The sequence below is a fragment of the Anser brachyrhynchus genome (assembly GCF_964034855.1).
Source record: "Anser brachyrhynchus genome assembly, chromosome: 2".
Lineage (NCBI taxonomy): Eukaryota > Metazoa > Chordata > Aves > Anseriformes > Anatidae > Anser > Anser brachyrhynchus.
Window position 1 is genome coordinate 20863393 of NC_137695.1, and position 23533 is coordinate 20886925.

At 36.4% G+C, this 23533-nt stretch overlaps 1 protein-coding gene and 1 long non-coding RNA gene across 3 annotated transcripts in view; both read right to left on the bottom strand.

Annotated features, from left to right (window-relative positions):
* LOC308190199 overlaps nt 1-23529 on the bottom strand; it is a 44188-nt gene extending 20659 nt beyond the window's left edge. For both annotated transcript variants that reach the window (XR_013947000.1, XR_013947001.1), the window contains exons 1-2: nt 2784-23529; nt 369-425 (exon numbers count right to left, since the gene is read on the bottom strand). This is a non-coding gene — a long non-coding RNA (uncharacterized lncRNA). The remainder of the gene's footprint in view (nt 1-368; nt 426-2783) is intronic.
* The window catches only part of PLXDC2 (plexin domain containing 2), a 268291-nt gene that overhangs the window by 90059 nt on the left and 154699 nt on the right, over nt 1-23533 (bottom strand). The window lies entirely within an intron of this gene.

Consider the following 23533-nt stretch of genomic DNA (forward strand, 5'->3'; position numbering starts at 1 on the left):
TATTATTTTTTTTAAATTATTATTATTTTTTAAATGCAGAGAACAAAATGTAACTACCACATAATGCACATCAGCCAAAATCAGTAAACAACCTGGTGGATGTGTGCTTTGGAGAAATATCTGTCTTGACAGTGTATGAACCACAGATGACACAGCAAAACACTCATACTCTGATATAGCCTATGACAGTATGGCTGAACTCTTGAGTTCATAACAAGAAACTTAACACACAAATTCTCCCATCATATTCTAGCAAGAAAATTTGTAATGAAATCTATTTTAATCAGTATCAAGTTTTCTTCCTGGATATCCCAGGCATAGTTTTGCCAGGCCTCTGACAAAAAAGCTGGAATCCCATTGGCACTTACCGTTGGGAAATGTCATCTTTGGATCTAAACTAGCCCATTATGATAGTGCTTCATCTCCTGCAGAGGAAAAGTGAGCCTTTTACCATAATTGTTTCTAAATTTCATATGTAAAACTAACTTGTTCATGCTGCGTTCATTCACCAAGACTCCTTGGGAAAATATGCAAATGCATGTACAACATTTCTCATTCATATTAGATAGCGTCTGCTTTGAGCAAAATCAACTGCACAGAGAGAACATAGGGAAAAAGTAACACCTGACATCTAAGTCATGCAATTTTGGTCTGCAACTATTGACTGGATTGATATCCTTTAATTTTATTCATCGTCAGCCAAATATTTTCTGAACTAGGTTCTGGAAAAGAAAGTACACAGCTGATCTGTTGATACTTTAATAAAAGATGGTAGGATTTACCAAAGTACTTAGTTTTTCTTCCTTTTTGTGCTGATTAAGAAAGGAATTTAAGATACCAACTTTGAAGTTTTAGCCCTTTGCAGTGTAGCACTCGCTATTCATCTGCACAGATTGAATATTTCATCTTAACTGTTCACTGCTACTGATCCATTTGTGCTCAAAAATTTGCTTTTTCTGTCAGTTCCCAAAATAGTACAAGTCCAAGTTTTTTGCTTCACCATCCTCCTTAATCTGAGCAGATCTTTCCTATGACAATTTCACTGGCCTTTTAAATACTTAAAGTTTGTAAACAAGTCCTCTCTTTCCCAAGGCTGTGCATATTCAACACTTTGGGTCTTTCCATATGAAAGTCTTCTCATCTCCAAGTTAACAATGTAACCTTTTCTGCAACTGACTTTCTGCAACAAATTTCTGTAGAGATTTCAGTGCCTAGTTTTAACTATGCATTTCTAACTGAAGGATTTTTTGCAAAAAGAATAGGGCAAGGAATTCTGTGCATAAGAGAGCAACTCTTTTAATTTTAACTAATTATTGGTGTTATGTGTCCTGCATACTTTGTAAAATTTTTGGCAGTATCATAACACAGTGATTTTATTTTTTTAAACAATATTTAACGCCTATTTTTCCTCTTGTGTCAAATATTACTGGAGGTAGCTAGAACAGTAGAGGACTACTAGCTCTCATAAGCTGCTGTAGCTTCTGCCCCAAACACCTGTCCAATTGATGTGTAATTTTCTGTCCACCTATGTTTCCTATTGATGCCTTCTTCACATATTTTGACACTCCAGTTCAACAAAGTACTCCTCATTTTATTTATTGGCACACTTACAGGTTTTGGTACCAGAGTTATGAGCACCTTACAGGACTGAGATAAATCATCTACCATCACCAGGTGCAACCCACTCTTACCCCATTTCTCAGAGTGAAAGTCTGCTGGTAATACATTCCTTTAGCTCATCAGGTATGGACTGCTCTTGGTTTCTCAACAACAGCCTCTTAATAGGAATGAATTCCTATACCTGAGCAAAGTTAAAAGGTTCTGTAGTGCTACAATGCCCTGCTATGAAGATTTACTTCAGGCAATGACTGTAACTTCTGAAACAGCAAATAAATGCGAAGAAAAATTGCATGCTGGTTGGTAAGGTATTTGTTATCAAGCTGCCTAAGAAACCTTCCTGCCAGGTTATCAGTTGACTTTTTACAGGGAACGAAGTTGATCGCGCATTAAGAATTCACAATCTTACTTTCAGGCACTACTTAATGTTTACCCTGTTATAAAAGGACTTATCAAATGCTCTCCTGGGCCTACAAACTCATTTTTCCTGTATCAACCTTTTCTTTCATTGCCTTGCTAAGGAGCATGCAATTTTAAGTAACCTATTCCTAGAGGTTTAGTTTGTTTGGAAATGGTCTTTACTCAGCATGACATACTATATTCTCTCCTCATCTAAGACCAAATGTTAATTAGTTGAGTGTCTACTACCTTTGCAGTCTCTCTCTCTCTCATTACTGCTGTGTAATGAAGCCTCCACTATACATAGTAATGAAAGTGAGACCTCTTATGCAGTAACAGGACCCCACACAAGGAACACTTTTACAAATGCAATCAAATGGAATTCAATCAGACTGTGCTGAGATTTAGTTACATTACAAAGCTAAACTTTTTTGATAAAGACATCCACAATCAACATCAATTAAAAAAAATAAAAACTCACCAACAAAACAAACAAAAACTTTTACAGGCACAAAGCAAATTCCTTTCTTTCTTGAAGAAAGCAAAAAAAAGTCATTCTTCCGAACTTTGATTGTTTTTAATTCCACAGATTTTAAAGTCTTTCTAATTCTGCCATCATAAGAGTATGTACTATATCTACAGAATCAATGGAATGAGACCCATTAAATTGTATAGCTAGATATACTATGATATTCTACTGCCAGATGTTTTTTGCTCTTTGTCTGTTTTCAGTAAATTAGCAGATGAAAGTCATATGAATGTACAACCTTTGTTAATAGCAAGAAAGCACCAAGAGTGGAAGCAAAGCTTTGTGAGACTCCTCCCATCACAGCTGAATGCAGTCAGGTGTCCTTCCTTCAAGTTCTACAACAACGAGAGTCTGCAGTTAGATTTATTACATGCCATTTACATTGAAATTTTATCTTAAACATCTGTTTTCGTTGCTGGTCCAAAGTCATAGCTGGTATAAATGATGTGAAGTAATTGATTAGGTCCATTTTATAATTATTTGAGGCAAAGTAAATATGCATGCCTTTAAATTAACACAGTTTGGGAAACTGTCATCTTGAGGTTTGATGGCACTAGAATAGAGACACATAATGCCAACATTTATGAATAACTTTTGAGTAATCTGAGTATTGGCTGGAGCTCAAAACTTTATGGTTTTATTTGTTTCTTTTTCTATTTATTTTGAAGGGTATGTACTAGGGGCAAATCATGTGAAAAGCAGCTTTTCAGACAAGGACCTGGGGGTCCTGGTCGACACCAAGTTGAATGTGAGCCAGCAGTGTGACCTTGTGTTCAAAGTACACTCTTTAGTATCCTGGGCTACTTTAGGAGTAGTGCTGCCAGCAGGTCAAGAGAGGTGATCCTTCCCCTCTTCTCAGTCCTGATGGGACACATCTGGAGTGTTGAATCCATCTCTGGACTCCTCAGCACAAGAAAGATACAGAGTTATTGGAGAGAGTCCAGTGAAGGACCAATGACATAATTAAGGGACTGGAGCAACTCTTTTAAGAGAAAAGGCTGAGGGAACTGGGAATGTTTAACCTGGAGAAGCCTCATGGGGGAATCACATGAATGTATACAAACAACTGAAGGGAGGTTGTAAAGAAGATGGAGGCATGCTCTTCTCAGTGGTGCCCAGTGACAGCACGAGAGACAATGAGCACAAACTGAAACAAAGGTCTTTCTGTCTGTGTATTAGGAAACACTTTTTAACTCAGCAGGTGATGAAGAACTAACACAGGTCACCTAGAGAAGCTGTGGAGTCTCCCTCCTTGGATATCTTGAAAAGCCACCTGGACTTGGTCCTGTACAATCTGCTCTGGGTGGCCCTGTTTAAGCAGGGGGGTTGGACCATATGGCCTCCAGAGGTCACTTCCAATCTCAACCACTCTGCAATCCTGTGATTCGTTTGTGTCTAGAGATCACCTTTACTACGACTAACTGAAGGCACATGTATACAGGAGTAGTGTATGTATATTTTGTGATATATTCATTAATTTTCAAACTAATAAGAAATTCTGCCTGAAAAAAAATATCATTCTGTAAATGAGCATTTTGTGAATTATCTTTCTAACCTCAGCAGTTTAATGAGATCAAGCTGATATACTAGTAAACAGAACATTTAATGGAGAACAAAGTCATTAAAACGCTAGCAGACCAGTTAAACTAATCTAGTCATGGGTCCTTTGTATTTACTGTCTGACTATTGAAGTTGTTATCAGCTGCCCCATGGGGCAGAACAATTTCATTCTTAAATTGTACTGTTCGAGAAACTAGAGTTATAGGATAGGGTGATCTTACAGGATGAGCTTAGAGTTATCCATGAATAAAATTAAGTGGCCAGCTGAATTACACAAACTGTCTGCAGTTTGCTGATAACTATACTGTTTTCATACTGCTTCAAACTTTACCTGGAGGTGAGGCACTTTTTAGATCACACCACAACTCATTTATCGATTTTCTGCCATGTTACCATGGAAACTTTTCCTTCAAAAAAGGCATATCGCATTACAAATTCATACATACACTGTGTTCATTTTGTTGATGGCTTAGAGGAGGGGCCAAATCTAAACGCTTCTTCATTTTAATCCTCCAGTTAAACGATAACATTGCACTGAGTCTTATTCAGTAATTATTCCTATGGCTATTTATTTTCTCAACCTTCTTACAAGGTTGAGAAGGTTTCCACGGATATCAATCAGCTCTTCTAATGAGATTCTTCCACTCAATGTCTCCTTAAAGTTTCTCCACTCTCATTACGGAGGCAAACTTTTATTTGTTTCTTCCTCAGATTTACTTCTGTGATACCACTGAGCTGGAACCTGCTTATAGGTGTTGTAACACAAAATACATTTTTAGGTCAGTGATTTTAATTCACTGATTTTCTTGAATAGATAAAAGAAAAAATATTTCATGTTACTTTTGTGAGGTCAATCTGCAATTTTATCCAAGGACTGTGTAACAACTTATTAAGATGAAAATAGTGAATTGGTCTAATAACATGAAGATGACTCTAGCCGTTAAAGAAGTTACTGCAGTCTTACAAAAATTAAGTGGAATAAAAGGTAACAAAATTGTAACAGGTCCTTGTCTCCCATGACCATGATCTGCCTTGCTTCATTAAGTCTACAAGGGCTTTTACCGTCTGACTACAGCTGAACCTGAAAGTCAGATGAATATTTATGAAGCAGGGATGACTACAGTCACACTGCCAAACTCTTTTTCCTATATTAGTTAGATTTTTTGGTTCCTGTTTAAGCACATTCTGTTGTTCTACCTCCTCGATATTGCTTTGAAGTTAAAATACTTAATCCCAACTTTTATTGCAATTCTTGTATTGATTTTAAATTTAAAAAATACCTCCCCATTTTATATATTTTAAATACATTGAAAATAAATATTTCAGGCAACACTCATTTATTGTCTTGAGCACAGAGTTGGACACAGTGATCTCTGAAGGTCCTTCTTAATCTAAAGTGTTCAATGATTCTATGATTATTTATATAGCTGTCCTGTGCAGAGTCCACAATCAGAGACTCAGTCTTTTTTTTTTTTTTTTGTGAGACTTAGCATAAGCACGTCATAAGCAGAATTGCTCTGCCATCAAACAGTTTTCAGTTTCAGTTAATGATGATATGCGATAGAAGGATGAGGCTAAACTGCATCACAGATTTATCCCACTATTACTGAAATCAATAACACATTTCCTATGGATTTTAAGAAGATAATGTTGACCTTTCAGCTTAAAGGTTCTGTTTCAACCACTTTAATGCTCAAGAATGTGCTGAAATATAGGCAGAAATGGTCTGCAAAATGGGAGCATTGCTGGGTAGAAATAATACACAGAAGCCAAAATAACAGCAAGAAGACAATGAAGTGACTAGAGACAGTAAGACAGGAGACAAATCAGTTTGAAACTCTGAGACTGTCAACAGGACAGAAAGACTTGATATAACCAGAGATTAAATAAATAAAAAAAGTATTCATTGATTCATCTGTTTGAAATTCAAGTCTAACGTATATTGTGAAAAAAACCTAATGGACAGAAACAAGTAAAAGCCTGAGATACCCATGTCAGATTAAATTCAACAGAGTAAAAAAATAGTTTTTCAAAAGCTCATGACTGGCTCAATGGCCTTTGCTCCTACCTCCAGGAAGCAAAACCCACTAAACTTCCAGGATGACGCAGAAGAAAATCTCCAGGAGAGGTCATCAAAGAACAGATAAAAAATGCAGCCACGACTAAAATTCAATATTACCATTGGAAAAGGAATAGAAATAATTTTTTTTAGAAGGGAACCCAGATTTTTTCATCATAGTTTTATGGCAAGCAGCAAACTAGTAAAATGACCCTTATGTATGTAGAGACATCAAAATTTCTCAGGCTCTTAAAGATGGATTTATATAGCTGACTTCCATGGTTTTATATCAATTTAAAGAAGTAATTTATATTTTTCATAATCCCAATGTCATGTATATGTAAATAAACATATAAAAAGAATATGCATCTTCAGATGCATTTCCTCACATTCTCAGAAACAGTTATTTCTTCTCTCTGACAGTTATATCCAAATCAAAGAAACTATTTGTGAATTTTAATTGTTCTGGAGCCACATAAGGCCACATTTCTGTACTGTACTGAGTACAAAATTCCCATAAACTATGTCTGGATATAGACTATCTGCCTGAATTAGCTTTTGCCTCTTTCCCCACAAAAGGATGACCATTCAATATTAAGGACAAGTAGACTTTTCAGGACACAGTAGACCCATATAGGCCACCACCTTTAGGAATTGTGAAGAGACCTCCATTTTGTTGGTGAAAACACGAGTGATGCTAGCTGAGCTGGTTGGGGCTTTTCTCCTCGTTAACCTTTGGGGATGAGGTCCCATCAAGCTGTGCAATTTTCTGTTGTCCTGGGACTCATTTCAGACATTACAAACTCATTACACCAAAATATGGGACAAAAGAATGCATGATAATTCTTAACACATGCAGAAATATTCTGAGGAGAAAATATTTTCTTTTTGATTGAACTTTTGATCAATGACTCAATATCATATTACTAAGTTCACAGTTCTAAGTTTTAGTTGTGTAGAATCTAGAGACATTAGTTTAAAGAGAGATAGACAGAAATAAAAGTAAAATGAAACAAAAAAAAGGAAAAAGGAGACTCTAACACAGACTGGAGAAATGAAGTTAGATTATTTGAAGTCAAAATATTAACAGGAGTGTTAGTCTGCCACTGAAAATAATGAGATGACAAGATCTCTGTAATCCTGTTCAAAATGAGCTCTCCTTTCTGCTACTCCTTACATTTTATTTTGACTGAGGCTTCTCCTGGTACACTGTTATCTTTGGAGACCACCTGTTTCACAGTACTGTCCAATAAATACACTTTCAGTGCTGACTGGCTTAAAGGACAAGTTGATTGCTTGCTAAACAGGATCTTTTTTTTCCCACCCTGTCCCAATTTTAAATTAATGTACTGAGGTGACAAAGCTATTTGCCATATTATCAAAATGCGTAGCTTAATTGTTATAACACAACCATCATTCTTCTACAGAAATGCTATTCAGTTGCAGTACAATTAACGGGCACATCAGTAAGTTATGCTTTAGTGACAATGCACCAGTAAGCTGCCTACTGACTGTGCTGTTTACTCTTGCAGTAGTCTGGCTTCTGACAAGTGGAGGGAAGGCAACTGATTATTAAGGGCAATGCTGAAGAACAAATAAGTCATTATGATCCCCATGAAAAGAGGCTACATATGGTACCCTCTGATCATTCATATACCCATCATACAGAGGGGTATACATGGGCAGAGAACACATTTCAGAATTTTTTCAAAGTTGAACCATGTCTTGCTAATGCCAAGCTCTGGTAGCAGGGTGGTAGGTAGCTCCATGTTTTGGAATTTGTGTCCTCTTTAAAGCCTGCACTAGTTTTCTGAAAAGAACATTTTTCCAAAAGGAACATTGCACAGATAAAAGAGGAAGAAACAGTTTAATATGTCTCATTGCTGCCTATGATTAGAGAAAAAATTCTCTATTAGATGAGCAATTTCACACAGGTCACACCAACAAGACAAAAGTTTCCAAGCAGCTGTGGGAGAACAAAAGCTACCATGTGTCCTCAGTTTCAGCAATCAATTGCATCTAAAGAAGTAAGGGTAAAAGATGTCTCCCATAGAGCAGTTTTCTCTGAGCTGCACCATGGCAAGCATGGTAGAAAATAAGCAATCCAATAGAAGTAGCAAGTCATAAGAGTGATTCCGTTTCATTGTATAAGACATTGTCCAGAAACAAAATGTGGAAAAAGTACCCTATTGTGATATCCTTGTAATGTGAATGAGGTAGAAATCCAAATACATAAGTATATTAGGAAAAACCAAAAACAAACAAACAAACAAAAAAACCATCTGAATAGGATGCACAGAATAAAAAATGTGCTGCAAAGGATGCCTTTTTTTTTAGTTTTCAAACATTTGATAAGTTTAAGGTGCTTCTGTGAGCAGAGCTGACCTTTAATATCTATACCGACTGCCAAAATTACTAAATTTAAAACAAAAAAAGACGTCAACACAGCTATATTTCACAACAACTACTTTTCAACCTCAGAAGTATCTCAGAATCTTCTTGACTGTGCCTAGCTAGTACTATATTTTTCCCTGAAAGATTAATACTTTCAACACATTTGAAAGGAAAACATGTCTTATGAGATTCATTAAAACTGTCATCTTTCCAATGTCCTTAATCCTAACATGAATATGTGGTAGAAGTAGGTTAGTTTTCTTTCAATAAAATATACACATGGAACTCCACACTACAAACTTCCAAGAACATGGATTTAAAACTATACGAGGGATAAAGTGCACTTCATATATTTTTCTACCTTTTTATTTCACATTAAACCAAATGCACTGTTTACCATGGTAAATGCACATTTTATCACTGTTCTAGTTTGCATGAAATTTAATTAAATTTACTTGAATAATTGATAACTAAACTGTTATAATATATAATTGACCTTATTTTAAGATGTACATTGATGGATAGGTATTATACTTGTGTTCCATTTCAGTTTCCAGCAAAACTGTGTTTTCTCAGTAACAACAGCAAGAGAATAAACCCCCACATAGCTAGCAGTGAAAACAATACATTTAAAACAATGAAATTGTTTGTCATTTCAAATGTCCAAAGTGCTTGATAAGTAATATTTGAGTTACTTTTCACATAGGTTAAAACCATTGATCCCTCACAATGGAGATAGATTCATAATGCATCTATTAAAATTTGAATAAATATTTTTTTTTTTCAGTTTTAGATCTAGGCCAAGATTCTAAAGAACTCCAAATTATTGGAAGTACCAAGAGAACACAAGTTACTCCACTGAAATGTTTTACTACGTGTCAAGTGAATTAGTGCCAAATATTATTTCTTGGACATTTTTACAGCTGAGTGCACAACTTTCTCATTTCTGTGTTATCAAAAGCCCATGTTTATACTAGAAGTTGGAATTAACAACTAAAATGGTCATAAAAGCTACAGCTGCAGAAGCATAAACAAAGCATTTGTAAAAACTCACAAGTTCTCTTTAAAGAGAAATTTTTATGTATCTAATTGAGCCACTGGCTGGCTGTTGAAGGGCAGTGCGAGTATATCTCTTCCAAAGCAAAAAGTGGCTTTTCTTCCATGCTACTATTTAATAGAAGCCAAGAATTTATTAGAATGGCTAAGAACATAACTTGTCTTGAAGAATGCTTGAAGACCTTTTCCTGAACACATGGACCTAGACTTTTGTGACCAAGGAGAGTCAGGCTGACATAACCCCAGCCTGACACTTCAGAAATGATACAGCTCAGAGCTGAAAAAGTGAAGGAAATGAAACAGTAGTTGTAGGTACGAGTGTATTATTTGGACAGAGAAGCAGGTGTACAGTTAACATAATAATTTATCTGATCAATAAGGAGGCCCCAGTGTCCAGGTCTAATGGCTTACAGAATACCTCTCATGAATTAAATGTGGTGGATGGATTAATAAACATAATTTTGACCTTAAAATACTGGTTGCAATTCTTTTTGTGAGACAGGTAGAAATTAGGGGATAGGAATCTGAAAATGAAATGTATAAAATGCATGTATAAAATGTATAATGCCTTTTAATCCCACTTCATAGAAAACTACTCCACAGAAGGAAATTCTTTATTTTACTCCATAAGACTAAAAGAGGTGAAATTTAAGAATCATAGTCAACACTCCAGAGATATTTTTATTCTTTTGTGTTTCATTCCTCTCACACATAATGTAAGGAATGAAAACAGAACATAAACTGCAGTAAAAAAGAAGAAGAAAAAAAGGCTTATAGAAATTGACTTTTGTTGCACTATTAAGCCATTGCCAAATAACACCTTGTTTTATTTGGCTTCACTGCATCTTCCATTATGAAATCACACATCACATGCCATTCAGCTCAAGCTGAACTGTCACCAAATTATCTCACTCCGATTAATAACCTCTTAAATTAATAAGCACTTATTGATGAAAAAAATAGTATAATACCACAATAATTTTTAGCAAACTAAAAAGTCCCTTGATTCTTAAAACAACCTCCATTTAAGTTTTCTTCCACAGTCTTTAGACTGTTTGCTCTCAGATGTGCATGCACATCCCAGACTGCCATGTGCAGGAGCTTGAAATCAAAAGTCACCATTTCTACTCAAGCAAATAGCTGCAAAATGCCCTAGGCTTTAAGGATCATGATGCAATTTTACAAGGTCTTGTTTTCTTTTTTTCAGGTTGGTTAAAGACAGAGTTATAGGCTATACATCATCTGGAATAGATTGTTTAGTACAGTAATAAGTGAAATTAAAACACTTCTAACAGGAACAGCAGGGCAGACCCTGCGTGCTAAGTTATGCCAATGTTTTCTCTGGCAATACAAGGCAGCTTTGAACCCATAACACTTGAAGGAGACACACTGATGGCCCTATCCCCTTGTATATTCATCCCCTAATTTTTAAGGGCTAAGGTCAGAACTGGTCAGTTCAGGCAGAGCAGGAACAGCAAGTTAGTGATTCTGGCTACCTTATTGTTTCCTGGAGACAAACTAGGAAAACATGGACACAAACTGCTTTTGAAGACTGAAACAGGAGCCTATTTGCATGTCACAATTCAAAATGACACATATAATGTGTGGAATTATTACTATTATATGTGCTTAGCATTTGAAGATCTGAAATAAAAACCCTATCCAGAATAGTCTCTTCAGTGTTTAGGAACATAAAGAAGCTGTCTAAAGTAAGTGGAAATAAAACACAAAAACAAATATCTACTTTTGAGGTAAACTTTCCATGAAAAGAACAAAAAAAATATTTTTGATTCCTTCATTTTTTTTGTGACATTCTTATTATTAGTTCAGTGCTTTATCACAAAGTTTAACTATTGGTTATAATTTTTTCTTTTCCACTGCTCACACCTGGAAACATCTCAGGAGCAAGAATATGCAGGAGAAAGCTTGAAGGTTGGGCATGTTATTTAGTCAAATAGCTGATAGAAGGAAGGAGGATAGGATGTGAATGGAGTCAAGGCCAAAATTGTAAGGGGAAGTGGAAGCAAGTGAAGAAATTTAGGTCCCAGGTCAAACTGACAAAGATGCATAGTAACCTGTTTATTTCAATGGCCTTGGTTTCAGAAAACAGACTGATATCAATCTGACAATTTGCAAGGGAAATGAATTTAGCAAGGACTGGCTTGAGACAAGGTTGTTGCCAAGGAAGGGATGATGTTATAACAAAGAAGCTGGCAACGGACAAGTAAGTGATTTTTCATAATGTGACTCGGACAGCAGTTGCATGCACTCTGTTTTCAAACTGCAGGGAATGCAAACTATGTAGCAGGAATTTGCTTTTCTTAAAATTCTCTAAGAGTCAAAGCAGGACAATCATCACATCCACAGAACAGTACCTTCAAGATATTAAGAAAATCTGCATTCTGTTAGAATTCATAGTGAAATTCTAGGAGCAGACATTTCCTCTGACATTGACAGATCCCAAATAGAGAAATTAGAATACTTTATCTGAAGTAATAAGCATAAAAAGGCTTGTGTGGTTTGATTCACGAGTTTTTCATACTCACTAGCAGTCTTCAGAAACACGGGTAGGAAATCAAAATTATGGGTAATCAGTAATTTTGGATACGACAAAGCAGACAATAACAGGAAGAAAGAAAATATATTTATATTTTTAATAATGCAGCTGGTAACATGTAAAACTAAGTGACAAAATAGCCTCTTAATGTGAGGCTGTGCTATCAGTAGGATTGTTCCAGTCTTTTTTGTTGCTGCCTTCTTGTGGCTTCCCCAGAATATTTCTTGCTTCCTCATTAGTGAAGACTGGCACTGGGTCCCTGTGGGCTGCTCTGGAAATATTTTAGGATGCAATTTATTTTGCTAATTATATTTCTCCAGCAATAATTTTAGTGTTTGCTTTTAAATCCTTCATTGATTTTAATTAAGCCTGCCTAAGCTTTCAAACTTTTCTTTCAGATAACAACAAGCTGCTTACTGCACAGCAACCAAAAACTCCACACTCCTGGTGAAAATGCTTTGGACATATTGTCGGTGCCCAATGAATTTGTAAGCTTGAAGTGGAAAAAAAAAAAGGGGAAAGAAATAAGCCTCTCTTCCAAGATATTCCAAGCTGGAAACTAAGGGAATTTTTTCAAGGATTTCTCTTTCTTATAATTCTTTTTTTCTTTCTTAATAAAATACAAAAATTCAGATTTTCTGAGGATTTTCTGGAACAGTTCTTTGAATTATGCTTTTTCTTTTTTTTTTCTTTTTTTTTGTTGTTTCTTAAATCAAGCTTTTATAAGCACATCTATAACACGTAATATTGCATCATGTTAGAGATACTAAAGCTACTATAGTGCAATGCAGAAGTATTAGATTAAATTACAAAAATAATACAGCATATGTGCTTAGCTGTTGGACTAACCTTGAGCTAGTTTAAAAACTTTGCACTACATCTTCATATGAGCTGTTGAAATACCTTTTAAGGTATTAAAATGGACAGGAAAAAAAAAGTGGAGAAAGGCCCCTTAATTTCTACAATAAAAATGTACTAACTGGATAGATAGGACTGCCACTGCATCATAGCTTTAAAAACACCATTTAGTTGAACTGACAAAAGTTTATGAGCTTCTTCCAACCATAATATTTCTAATATTTATCCTGAAAGAATAAAAGACATTTTATCTACTAATATGCAAAAACTTCCTGCAAAACAATCTCTTCTTGTAATTAATGTTCTATGTAATGTCTTTTGGAAAATATAAACTTTCATATTTTACCCTTTGACTAGGGTAATCATTTCTGTTGCTCTGCTATTTCAGAAAAAGAGTGGGTATGAGTATTGGTTCTGCCTTTGGTAGTAGAAAATGATTTTAACAAAGCAGCTACTGTGAAGTGTTGCGGAGTTGTCCTGATACAAAATACAGGCAATTAGGGGAACATCCTGTGGCAACATGTAGAGCTTTACAATCTGCTTCAGTAGCATTAAGACCAAGACATTTTTTTCTGTGACTAGTTATTTTAACAGGCTTCTTAGGGAAGCCAAATGAGTCAGCCAAAACAGTCAGTGCAGTAGTCCATAGAACTTACCAGAAACATAAGGAACAAACTGAATTTCATCAGTATTTCATGATTAATAACATAAATATATGGCAGTTATGGATATGAAGGAGATGAAGCCCTCAGTTTCCCTGGTTGTTATGAACGATTAGCAAAGGTACATGGTGCCATGGTACCAGTCAACAATAGCATCACATAGTGTACATAATTTCACATCAAAAATTTTAATCTTGCATTTACAGAAGCCTGAATGAAGGCCTACAAGAAGTTTCTACAAGTTTGCCTCTGACAGGCAAAAAAAAAAAAAAAGAACCTTCACCATGACACACATAGGATCAAGCCCTTTACATCTAAATTGATACTATTAGGAATTCAACACTTTCAAACAAACCTTACTTAAGAGGACCAGGAATAGAGCTTTTGTCAAAGTTGTACGTTAACTTTTAGAAAAGGACAGCTATTAATTATAATTGGGCAGAATTCAAAATAATAAGACTGACTCTTATTAGAAATACTGCAGTTTAGAGCAGTCCTTTGCATATGAACTGCATTTTCAACACGTTTCCCAGCCTGATTGATCTCTAACTCATCTATGTTTTGAATTACTTCTTTTAAAAAAATAAAATAAAATAAAAGTATGTAACCAACTGTCAGCATTTTTTTATTTTGACTGTTTGAAACAGGCATATACAAGTAATATTTTATGAATCTTAGAAGGTTTACAGACTGAGAACACTTCCTTAGGTCCAGGACTTCCACATCAATACATCATTTTAATGCAACACTGTATTATAACAACAAAAGGCCTATTTTCCACTATTTAACAGGAATTTTTATCTTTTAATAAGAAATTAAATATATTACCCATTGTTCTCACTAGCTTTCAGTTGCCTGGTGTTGGTTTGGAAATATACACATATATATGTTTTTCTTTGTAAATGACTTTTCAGCTGAGATTTGCAACATTCAATTATTCAATCTTTTACAATGAGAATAGGAGCTAGAAGAGTGTGTTATAGGATAGGAAATGCAAAATTAAACCACATAAAGCTTTATGAGACTGGACATACACAGTAGCTTTTACAAAGTGTATTGAAACAAAGGCATAAATGGATTGAAGTTTCATTTTCAAACTTATAAACATGCAACAAACCAAATAAACACTGTGTTTTGTGGGAGATGCAGAAATAAAGACTTGTCATGCATCAAAATTTTTATTATGATGTAAAAGCACAATATTATTTAAACTTTGCAATGCTACAAAAAGGACAGTGTAAGTTATGCCTACTATAAAATTCTACAATAAAAAGTAGTGGATTCATTTTAGACACAACCTATACCTTACAATTTCTCAATGTTCAGTGAAGCAGTTGCTGGCTATCCTGAGGGCTGTTTACACTAACATTAAGCCATTCAAGTTATTATTGTCTGATCTGAAAAATTATTTAAGCATTTGTTTGACACTCCATGTGGGCAAATGCTTTGGCAAGTTATCTGTTACTTTATGAAACGGAACCTTACAGACAAATACAAATGTGACCATTTTAAGTCCTGTCACCACTTCAGTGCAACTACTTCCTGTAAACCTCAGCCTTAAGTAGGCTAATGCCCTTCTATGTCAAGGTCAGAGTGATGTCAAGGCATATGGATTCCTCCCCCCCCCCCCCCCCCCAAGCTTATCATTATCTTTGCCCTGTTTCTGGGCCAATTTCTAAGGATAAAGCATAAGACAAGAACAGAAATCATTTTAAGAGTTCACTGATGGAAAGCAAGACAAAACAGAATTTCAGGGGAAGTTGATACGAGGGCTCCCCCCTTACAGAAGGGGGAAAGGTAGCTCCGGAAGGGACACTTGACACAGGAGTAAAGACAAAGGAAGCTATACAGGGAGGAAAAAAAATACTAACAGCTGTGTTGTAATATAAGACATCAGAAAAAGACAGGATGTGAAGAGGTAAAAAGGAATGCAGTTCTGTGAGCTGATATTTGCCAGTCAATAGCCAGCTCTCCACAGTCCTTCAGAGTTACTTGCCTACTGGTGATGACAAGTGTAATCCCCTGTAATGGACACAGGGTAGCCTGAGTCACTGATTTTGGCTAGAAACATTGTGATGTACACTCTGCTTTATATCACCTTTGCCTTTTAACAGCTGTAGTCCATAAAATGACTTTTGTTATCAAAGAGCTCTTCATTAAGTAATGAACACATTTCCTGCTGGCTCCTGTGCTAAAGGGTGTAGTGCAACAGGAATGACCAGAAAAGCCCTGACCCACATTTCTGACAGGCTCCAACAAGATGCGCCACTCAGTAGTACTCCAGATATCCCAGTAAAATAACCCAGACATATTTTACTCCATCTACTCACTGTTTTTTAAAGCTTAAGAAAATTTATGAGTGATGCAAGGAAAACATGTGAGCATATTTGTCCTCGGAGGTCTGGAAATCTCCTGATAAACTTCCACTAATATAGGCTAATCCCAGGCTGCAAATTCACAGCCATCATCACCCTTTCCAATCACAGATCCTAACCATCTGGATCCTTCTCTTTACATAGAACAGGGGACAGATTTCCCTCCTGCTCAGATGTATTACCCTGTGGGCCAACACAAAAAGACAGCTCAGGAAGTGCAGCCTCAGGCCTTACTCCTTTAACAGTAGCATGCTGTCTTTTTTCACTTCCTTTTTTTTTTTTTTTTCCTGGAAGTAAAGTACTGCAAAATGTGATGCAAAATTACATTACAAATCTGTGCAGTTCGGTAATTATTTTTCATAGTATCCCTCCTCAAAACATATAGAATTTACTTTTAAGCAGCAGCCTAGCTAATTAACTCAAGATTCTGCCTCTCTTTCTACTTTCCCACAATTTACATGCACATTTATAAACAGTTTGATAACAGAATAAGCACTACTCTTTCTCATAAGAATAAAAGATGTGAACCTGCTGTCCCAACTGGTGAGTTAAGAGGCTGTGCTCAGGTGCTTCATGGTTGCTCATCAGCACAAACTCCAATAACAGCAGTTTTCAACAGAAACTATATTTCACCATTTTCAGTGCCTGTGATTTTGCCTTGAATCAGTACTGGGTAAAACATCTGCAGTTTTGATGAACGGCTATGTAGTGTCATCTTAGATGAAAAAAGACCTCTCTCTTCAGTAAGTACAAATATTTTAGGACATAACCTGACTTTAGGCAGTAACATGATCATACAAAGGGTTCTTGATTTCAATTTTAGAAAATTGCAAACACTTATTTGAAAACAGTGTGTTTTCATTTTGGGATTTTTTTTTGTCTGGTATTCTTTCCATTATTAATGGTAGTAGGAATGCTCAGGTAGCATAGCCCCAGTAAGAATTATTTCATATAATCCCTAAGCCTGCTGCTAAGGAATGCACCTCCATTGAAGGATCATTTAGCAGAAGTTATTTTTATTTTTATGTTTTTTTTATTCCCCTGGTAGCTTTTCTTAAAGCAGTCTTTACAAATTTAACTGCTTGCTCCAACTTCAGCAGGGCAATATGAGAATGAATTGCCATTCTCAGGTAAATACCAGAAACTCCCTACAAGATGATTAGCAATCGTCCTCTCAAATATCACAGGATGGAACAGCTGACTGCTCTGCTGAAATGTGTCAGTGTTTTGTGTCTGTCGAATGCTGTGGAAGTGTCTGACGGGCTGTCTAGTTTCCAGATCTCTGAGCAGTAAGCTACAGAAATGTGGAAATACATGGTTTGCTTTTCAAAGGCCCATCCCTACTTTATTACAAAACCTATTGCACATTTATTGTTTTAGCTCCCGCTGCTGTAATTCCCATATATTCTCATCAGCCCTCTAACTTCCTTGGTTAGTTTTGGCCAACACATGCTGTATTTGGCATCCCTGGTCATTTCAAACTTCCAAAATATTTTATTTTCAGTGCTATGTTTCTATTGTCTACAAGGTGCCATGTTAACTATATTTTGACTGATTTAGCATTTGCAAACTTTTTAACAGAAGTTTCTTGTTGTAATTCTTATAAGATTCCTACCTATGCAGAACATTTTTAATAAATGTTTTTTTCTCTGCAACAAATTTGAGTCTTTTGTGCCTTCTTTTTTTTTTTCTGAATATGTATTGTGTCTTTGATATTTCATGGATTAGGTGGACATTTCTGAAACCTTCTTTGTGCTAGCTGGTAAAATAACTGTATGGTTAACTCACCCAGACTAATACATTAAATATGGTAAACATCTATACCTGAGCTCATCACCCCAAGCTCTCTTTGTAGTAATATAATACATTGACAAACAGAGAGAATTAGATACAAGAGGCAGTTCATCCAACCTGCTTTAAACATCTGTCTTTGGTGTTCACTGACTAGTGACTATATTGATTACATCTCTGACTGTACATGAGTTAAGGATGACAAACATGGACATGGATGTCAACGCAGATAGATGAATTGCATCCTTTCTCTATAATCTATTAATTTAATCTGTAAATTTGCCTGCAAGCTATGCCAATGCTCTTAACTCATGGCAGAATTATTTCAGATTCTGTGCACTTTCACCCAAGTGCCCCTTCCAGAACCACCTGTGATCAACCCATCATGAATCAGCTAAGCCTTCACAAAGCAGTAACCATGTAACTCACTCCTTTTGCTTTCCTTCACTAAATACTAATCTATTGTTTTTCTGTTAATTTTTACTTCTTCTTTGTAATATACATTTTATAATTTATAAAGATGTGATTTTTTCATGGAATGCCCAGGTTGTTACAGACATGTACAAGGTTGCTGGAGCAGTGATCTCTGCCTGTTAGAGATCATCAGATGATTGTTCTTGCCTTGTTCAGTTTATAATCTATTCTCCTACAATTCTGTGGTTTGCCTAGTGTAACCTATTACTAAGCATGCTAATTTGCGTGTTTTTCCACATAGGGATAGAAGCCTGCCACAATTATTTGCTCTATGTTCTTCTGTCATTTTTACAATATTCGTATTTCTAAATTTGTATACCTGTAGAACTCACTCACTGACAACACAGTAACCTGCGTGATATAGGACATAGACAACACCAAAGAATTGTAACATTGAAGTTTTATCTTTTCATTCACACTTATTTTTCTCTCCTGTGCCACTCATCTGTGCTCCATGACACAATGGTGCAACAACTTGCCCTCTGGGAGCTACTACTGAAATTGCTGATTTATTAAATGTCTATCACTTATCCTAATAGCAGGGACCTCCACTTTGGTTTCTCCCTATATCCTTTTCTCTTGCAGTTTTTCTTCCCTTTAGGTTTTCCAGGATCATACTGTCTCCTTGCTACAATCCAGTGTTCCCTGTCAATTGAAACCACAAGCAGCTATGCTCCTCCAAGTGTATAAAATTATTTAATTCAATTCACCACATGGGGTTCCTGGCTCCTTAATATATTGCTGTAGCTCAAACAGGGAACCCCTTCTTCTAACCCATTCTGTCCACTGATCATCATCATCCTCTAGTCCATCTAGTGGGGGTCTACACATTCATGTCCCAGAACAGACTAAGCTTCAACCTTTCACTGTCCTACATCTCCTTTTGAACTCGGAAATTGGTAGTTACTTGCCCAAGGTAAGGCTCAGTGAAAAATTAACCAGAGACTTCAAGATTTAGCTCACAGATCTCATTTCCATTTTTAATTTGCTGAAAGTAGTTACTACTACATTTTGGAAACTGATGCTCCAAGAGTAACAATTCCTTTCAATTCATAAAATTTGACTTTGATAATGATATCATAATTAACTGAAATGAATTTGCTAGAGAAACATTCGCATATACACTCATAATCAGCATATTAATACTTGCACTGACTTCTGTTTTGCAACACTCATTTTGTTTGGGAATGAAATGTGACAGATGGTTCAAGGCAAAAAGCATCAGTGTCAGCAAGTTGTAGTCATGACATAATTGTCTTGATTAGTCTAGAAAAGTTCCAAAGAGGTAGAGGAGTTTTAACTGAAACAGCCTTGGAAATCTTAACAAAACAAAACAAAACAAACAAACAACAACAAAACCCACAATAGAATCCAAGTTTGTAACTAGTCAGAAAATTCTATGATTCTTAGGGAATGCACACATGGTTTTCATTTTAATGACTGTTCCTGAAAGATTGCCTAAATCAAAGGTCATATTGACCTGGCAGAATGCCGTAATATGTTTTGGAACTTCTAGATGCTGCTTTGCCACAAAACAGGTCTAAGGGGAAGTAAATGCAATGTCAAATAAGGGAAAGTTATTGTCACCATGTACTCACAGGTGCCCCTAGTAGTAATTAGCCCCAAACTAACCACCAGTTTTACAAATCTATTTGAGGAAGAGTTTTGATTTTTTTTTTTTTGCCTGTACAAATACATGGGTTATATTCTAAACACCTTTTCTATGTATTTGTTGCATTTTCCAATATTGAAAGCTTACAGTTATAAACAAAAATCACAACAGGACATGACATTACTTTAAAAATGTGGTTTATAAGAATTTGTGGAGACATGCTTCTATGACAAAGAACCACAAATTACTAATTATGCTTAGAACAATACTATAAGCTGTCTTACCTTCTAGTTATAAATTAAATAGCTTTGCAAAACATAAGCTGAGGACATCAGTGAGTAAAGCCCTCAAACTAATTATTTTTACTACCTTTTCTAAATAAACAATAAAGAGAAAAATAAGTTGAGTATACACCTCAGAAATTTTTAAAAGGCAACTTGGAAACCGTACTATGCCACAGCACAACCTACATAAAGAAAAGAGGAAAACATTAGAGTAGTCATTTTTATTGTGACAGGGATTTAATGTACCATTGTCCCCAACTTTCCTTTTGACAAGGTTGTTTAATTCATGACTGGGAGGTAAAAACAGTTTGCAGTGTTGTCATTAGCATAATTAATCATACCCTGTTCCCCAGAAAGTGTACATTTGTCATGTGGGACACCTGTACACATTAACTTTGTCATTCTTTTCATCCAAGAATAACCTCTTGAGGTCTTCCAGACCTCTAGTAATAAAAATGCCATTATAAAATGTTGACTACTGAGAAACAGTAGACCATACAGTACTAAAAGGGCCTGTCCTTACCATTTATTGTTAGGCTACCACAGGTGGGAGAGGTGGGCCAATAAGAATCTTATGAAGTTCACCAAGAAGAAATACAAAGTCCTGCACCTCAGGAGGAAAAACCCCAGGCACCAGTGCATGCTGGGGGCCACCCAGCTGCAAAACAGCTCTGCAGAAAAGGACTTATGAGTCCTGGTGGACACCAAGTTGAATGTGAGTCAGCAATGTGCCCTTGCTGCTAATGCTAGGCCAATGGTATTCTTGGCTGCTTTAGGGACAGTTCACCAGCAGGTCAAGAGAGGTGATCTTTCTGCTCTACTAAGCATCGTTGAGGCCACACCTGGAGTACTGTGTCCAGTTCTGGGCCCCCCAGTACAAAAGAGATGTGGACATACTAGAAAGAGTCCAATGTAGGGCTACCAACATGGTCAAGGGAGTGGAATACCTCTTCTGTGAGAAGCTGAGAGAGTTGGGACTGGAGAAGAGAAGGCTCAGGGGGATCTTGTAAATGTCTGTTAATGCTTGAAGGGAGGGTAACAAAGATGGAGCCGGGCTCTTCTCAGTGGTGCCCAGAGCCAGGACAAGAGGCAACAGGCACAAACTGGAACACAAGAAGTTCCATCTAAACATCAGGAAGAACTTCTTTCCTGTGAGGGTGATGAAACACTGGCACAGGTTGCCCTGAAAGGTTTGGCAGCTCTGTCCTTGGAGAACATCAGAAAACATATGGACATGGTCCTGGGCAACCTGGTCTAGGCACCTCTGCTTGAGCAGGGTGTTTGGACTAGGTGGCCTCCAGGGTTCCCTTCCAACTTCAACCATTCTGTGACTCTGTGATAGAAGTCACACTGCACCACAGATAACTTGTGGTAACAAACTTTGCAAATAGAGCCTAAGTGGAATATTTATCAGAGGTTTGTCACAGAAACAGATCTTTCTTTTCCTGCTAAAAGGGCTTAGAAGACTTAAAAGTTGCAGAAGTTGCATCCTGTCCTGAACTGACAGGAAGACTTACAGTTATTGAGCTTTATTAAGGTAATATTTTTAAAGTGATTATTGATTAGATCTCACCTTTTCATGCTTAATTTTGAGAATAAAGATTACGGAAGTGTAACATGAAGGACAGAAGTGTCTCTGTATTAACGTCAGTGGCCTATTTTGAAAAGACTGATGTTAAAGTGCTATTTAGCTTGACAATAGTCCACAATCTATTCACTACAGTACAATTGTATTTAGTAGAAGCAGAGCAAAACAAAAAGAATTACCATTCAAAGTTCCATCAACTATAATAACAAGAGAAAAGAATTCTGCAAAGCTGCAGTTGACCCTAAATATCTGCAAGTTTTCTTTGTTGTAGTTGTTTTATTTATTTTTAAATAAATAAATAAATAGTCCATAAATGTTCCACACTGAAAGAATTTTCTTTCCCTTGCAAATTGCTATTGCACAGCTCTCCTTGAGAGCCAAACTTTACTCCTAGTAATGCGTTTAGGGGCACGTGGAGAAGCCTGATCAAAGTAGCATTTCAGTGACAGCCCCTCGTTAAAAGTGGTGACCCAGAAGAGTGACCAAATAAAAAGAATTACTTGAAGAAAGAGTGAACTTTACAAAGTTTCAAGGAAACAAGTTCAGCAGTAGTAATTAGGGGGCATTTACAGAATGAACATTGTCCCCATTGCCACTGTTTTAGCTGCGCAGGATCCACCCTACCCCATGCTTTCACTCCACACGAAATTCAACTCCTCTAATAATAGGATATGAGCTAGGTGTCAGTGGTCAACCACCAAAACAACAAAAAATCAGACAAGCCCCAATATTACAATCAGTCATTCACAGCTCATCTGATCTCTCTCAACATCAAAATGCCATCTCTGACCAAGAAGAAAAAATGCTAATAGTGAAGTCAGCCCATAATTCTGCAATTATTTATTTTATTAGTCACTTTGACTGCAATCCAATTTCATCTCAGATTTTTTTTTTTTTTTTTTACCTTTGTCCATCTCTTGTATTCTTCTACTTTTGTAGCAAAGTGGAGATACTAAAACAGAACTTCAGACATCAACCTGCACTCCTGCTCCTACTCTTGTTGAGGCTCTGGTTGCTGCTCTGCCCTAACCTTTTATTTGTACTCTCCCTGTTCAGAGCTCCAGTGCAACATCCTCAGGTCCTGGCCAACTGGCCACCCACAGCATGAGAAGGAGAAACCTTGACCAGGGATAGGACAGGACTGGCCCTGGTGACAGTGGCCCCTATTTATGTTTCTTTTTCTGTTGCACCTCTCAGCAGACCTCCACAAGCCAGAGTCTGTGAACTTGCTGGACATCTTAAAGATGAAAGAATGCTGCAGTTGTGCTCTCCACAATGCTCCCCTCTGCCTCTCTTTTTTCCTTTTCTGACCAAGTTACGTACTTCTACCAGCACTTACCATCATCAGATACTAAATCCCCTGTCCTCACACAGCCCAAACCTGCTGACATCTCCCTTGTTTTGGCTCCAGCACTGTCTCCATGAGTGCGAATGTTATACACACACACACAAAAATATGATTACTGGGGTAAAAAAAATAAACAGAAAACAATTAACACTATAAAGTCTTCCAGTGAGAAGTTAAATTCATGCAGCTTGAATTTTCATGATATTGATATTTTGTAATTTTCTTTTATGCGGAAAGCAAAATTTCCTAAAGAAATACTGCAGTTTCTCTCTTGACATGTATAGAAGGAAAAAGAAAAAAAAAAAAAAGATTTAAAATACCTGCAAGAAACTCTTCTCAAATTACTCAAGGTAAACAGTTAGAAAGCCAC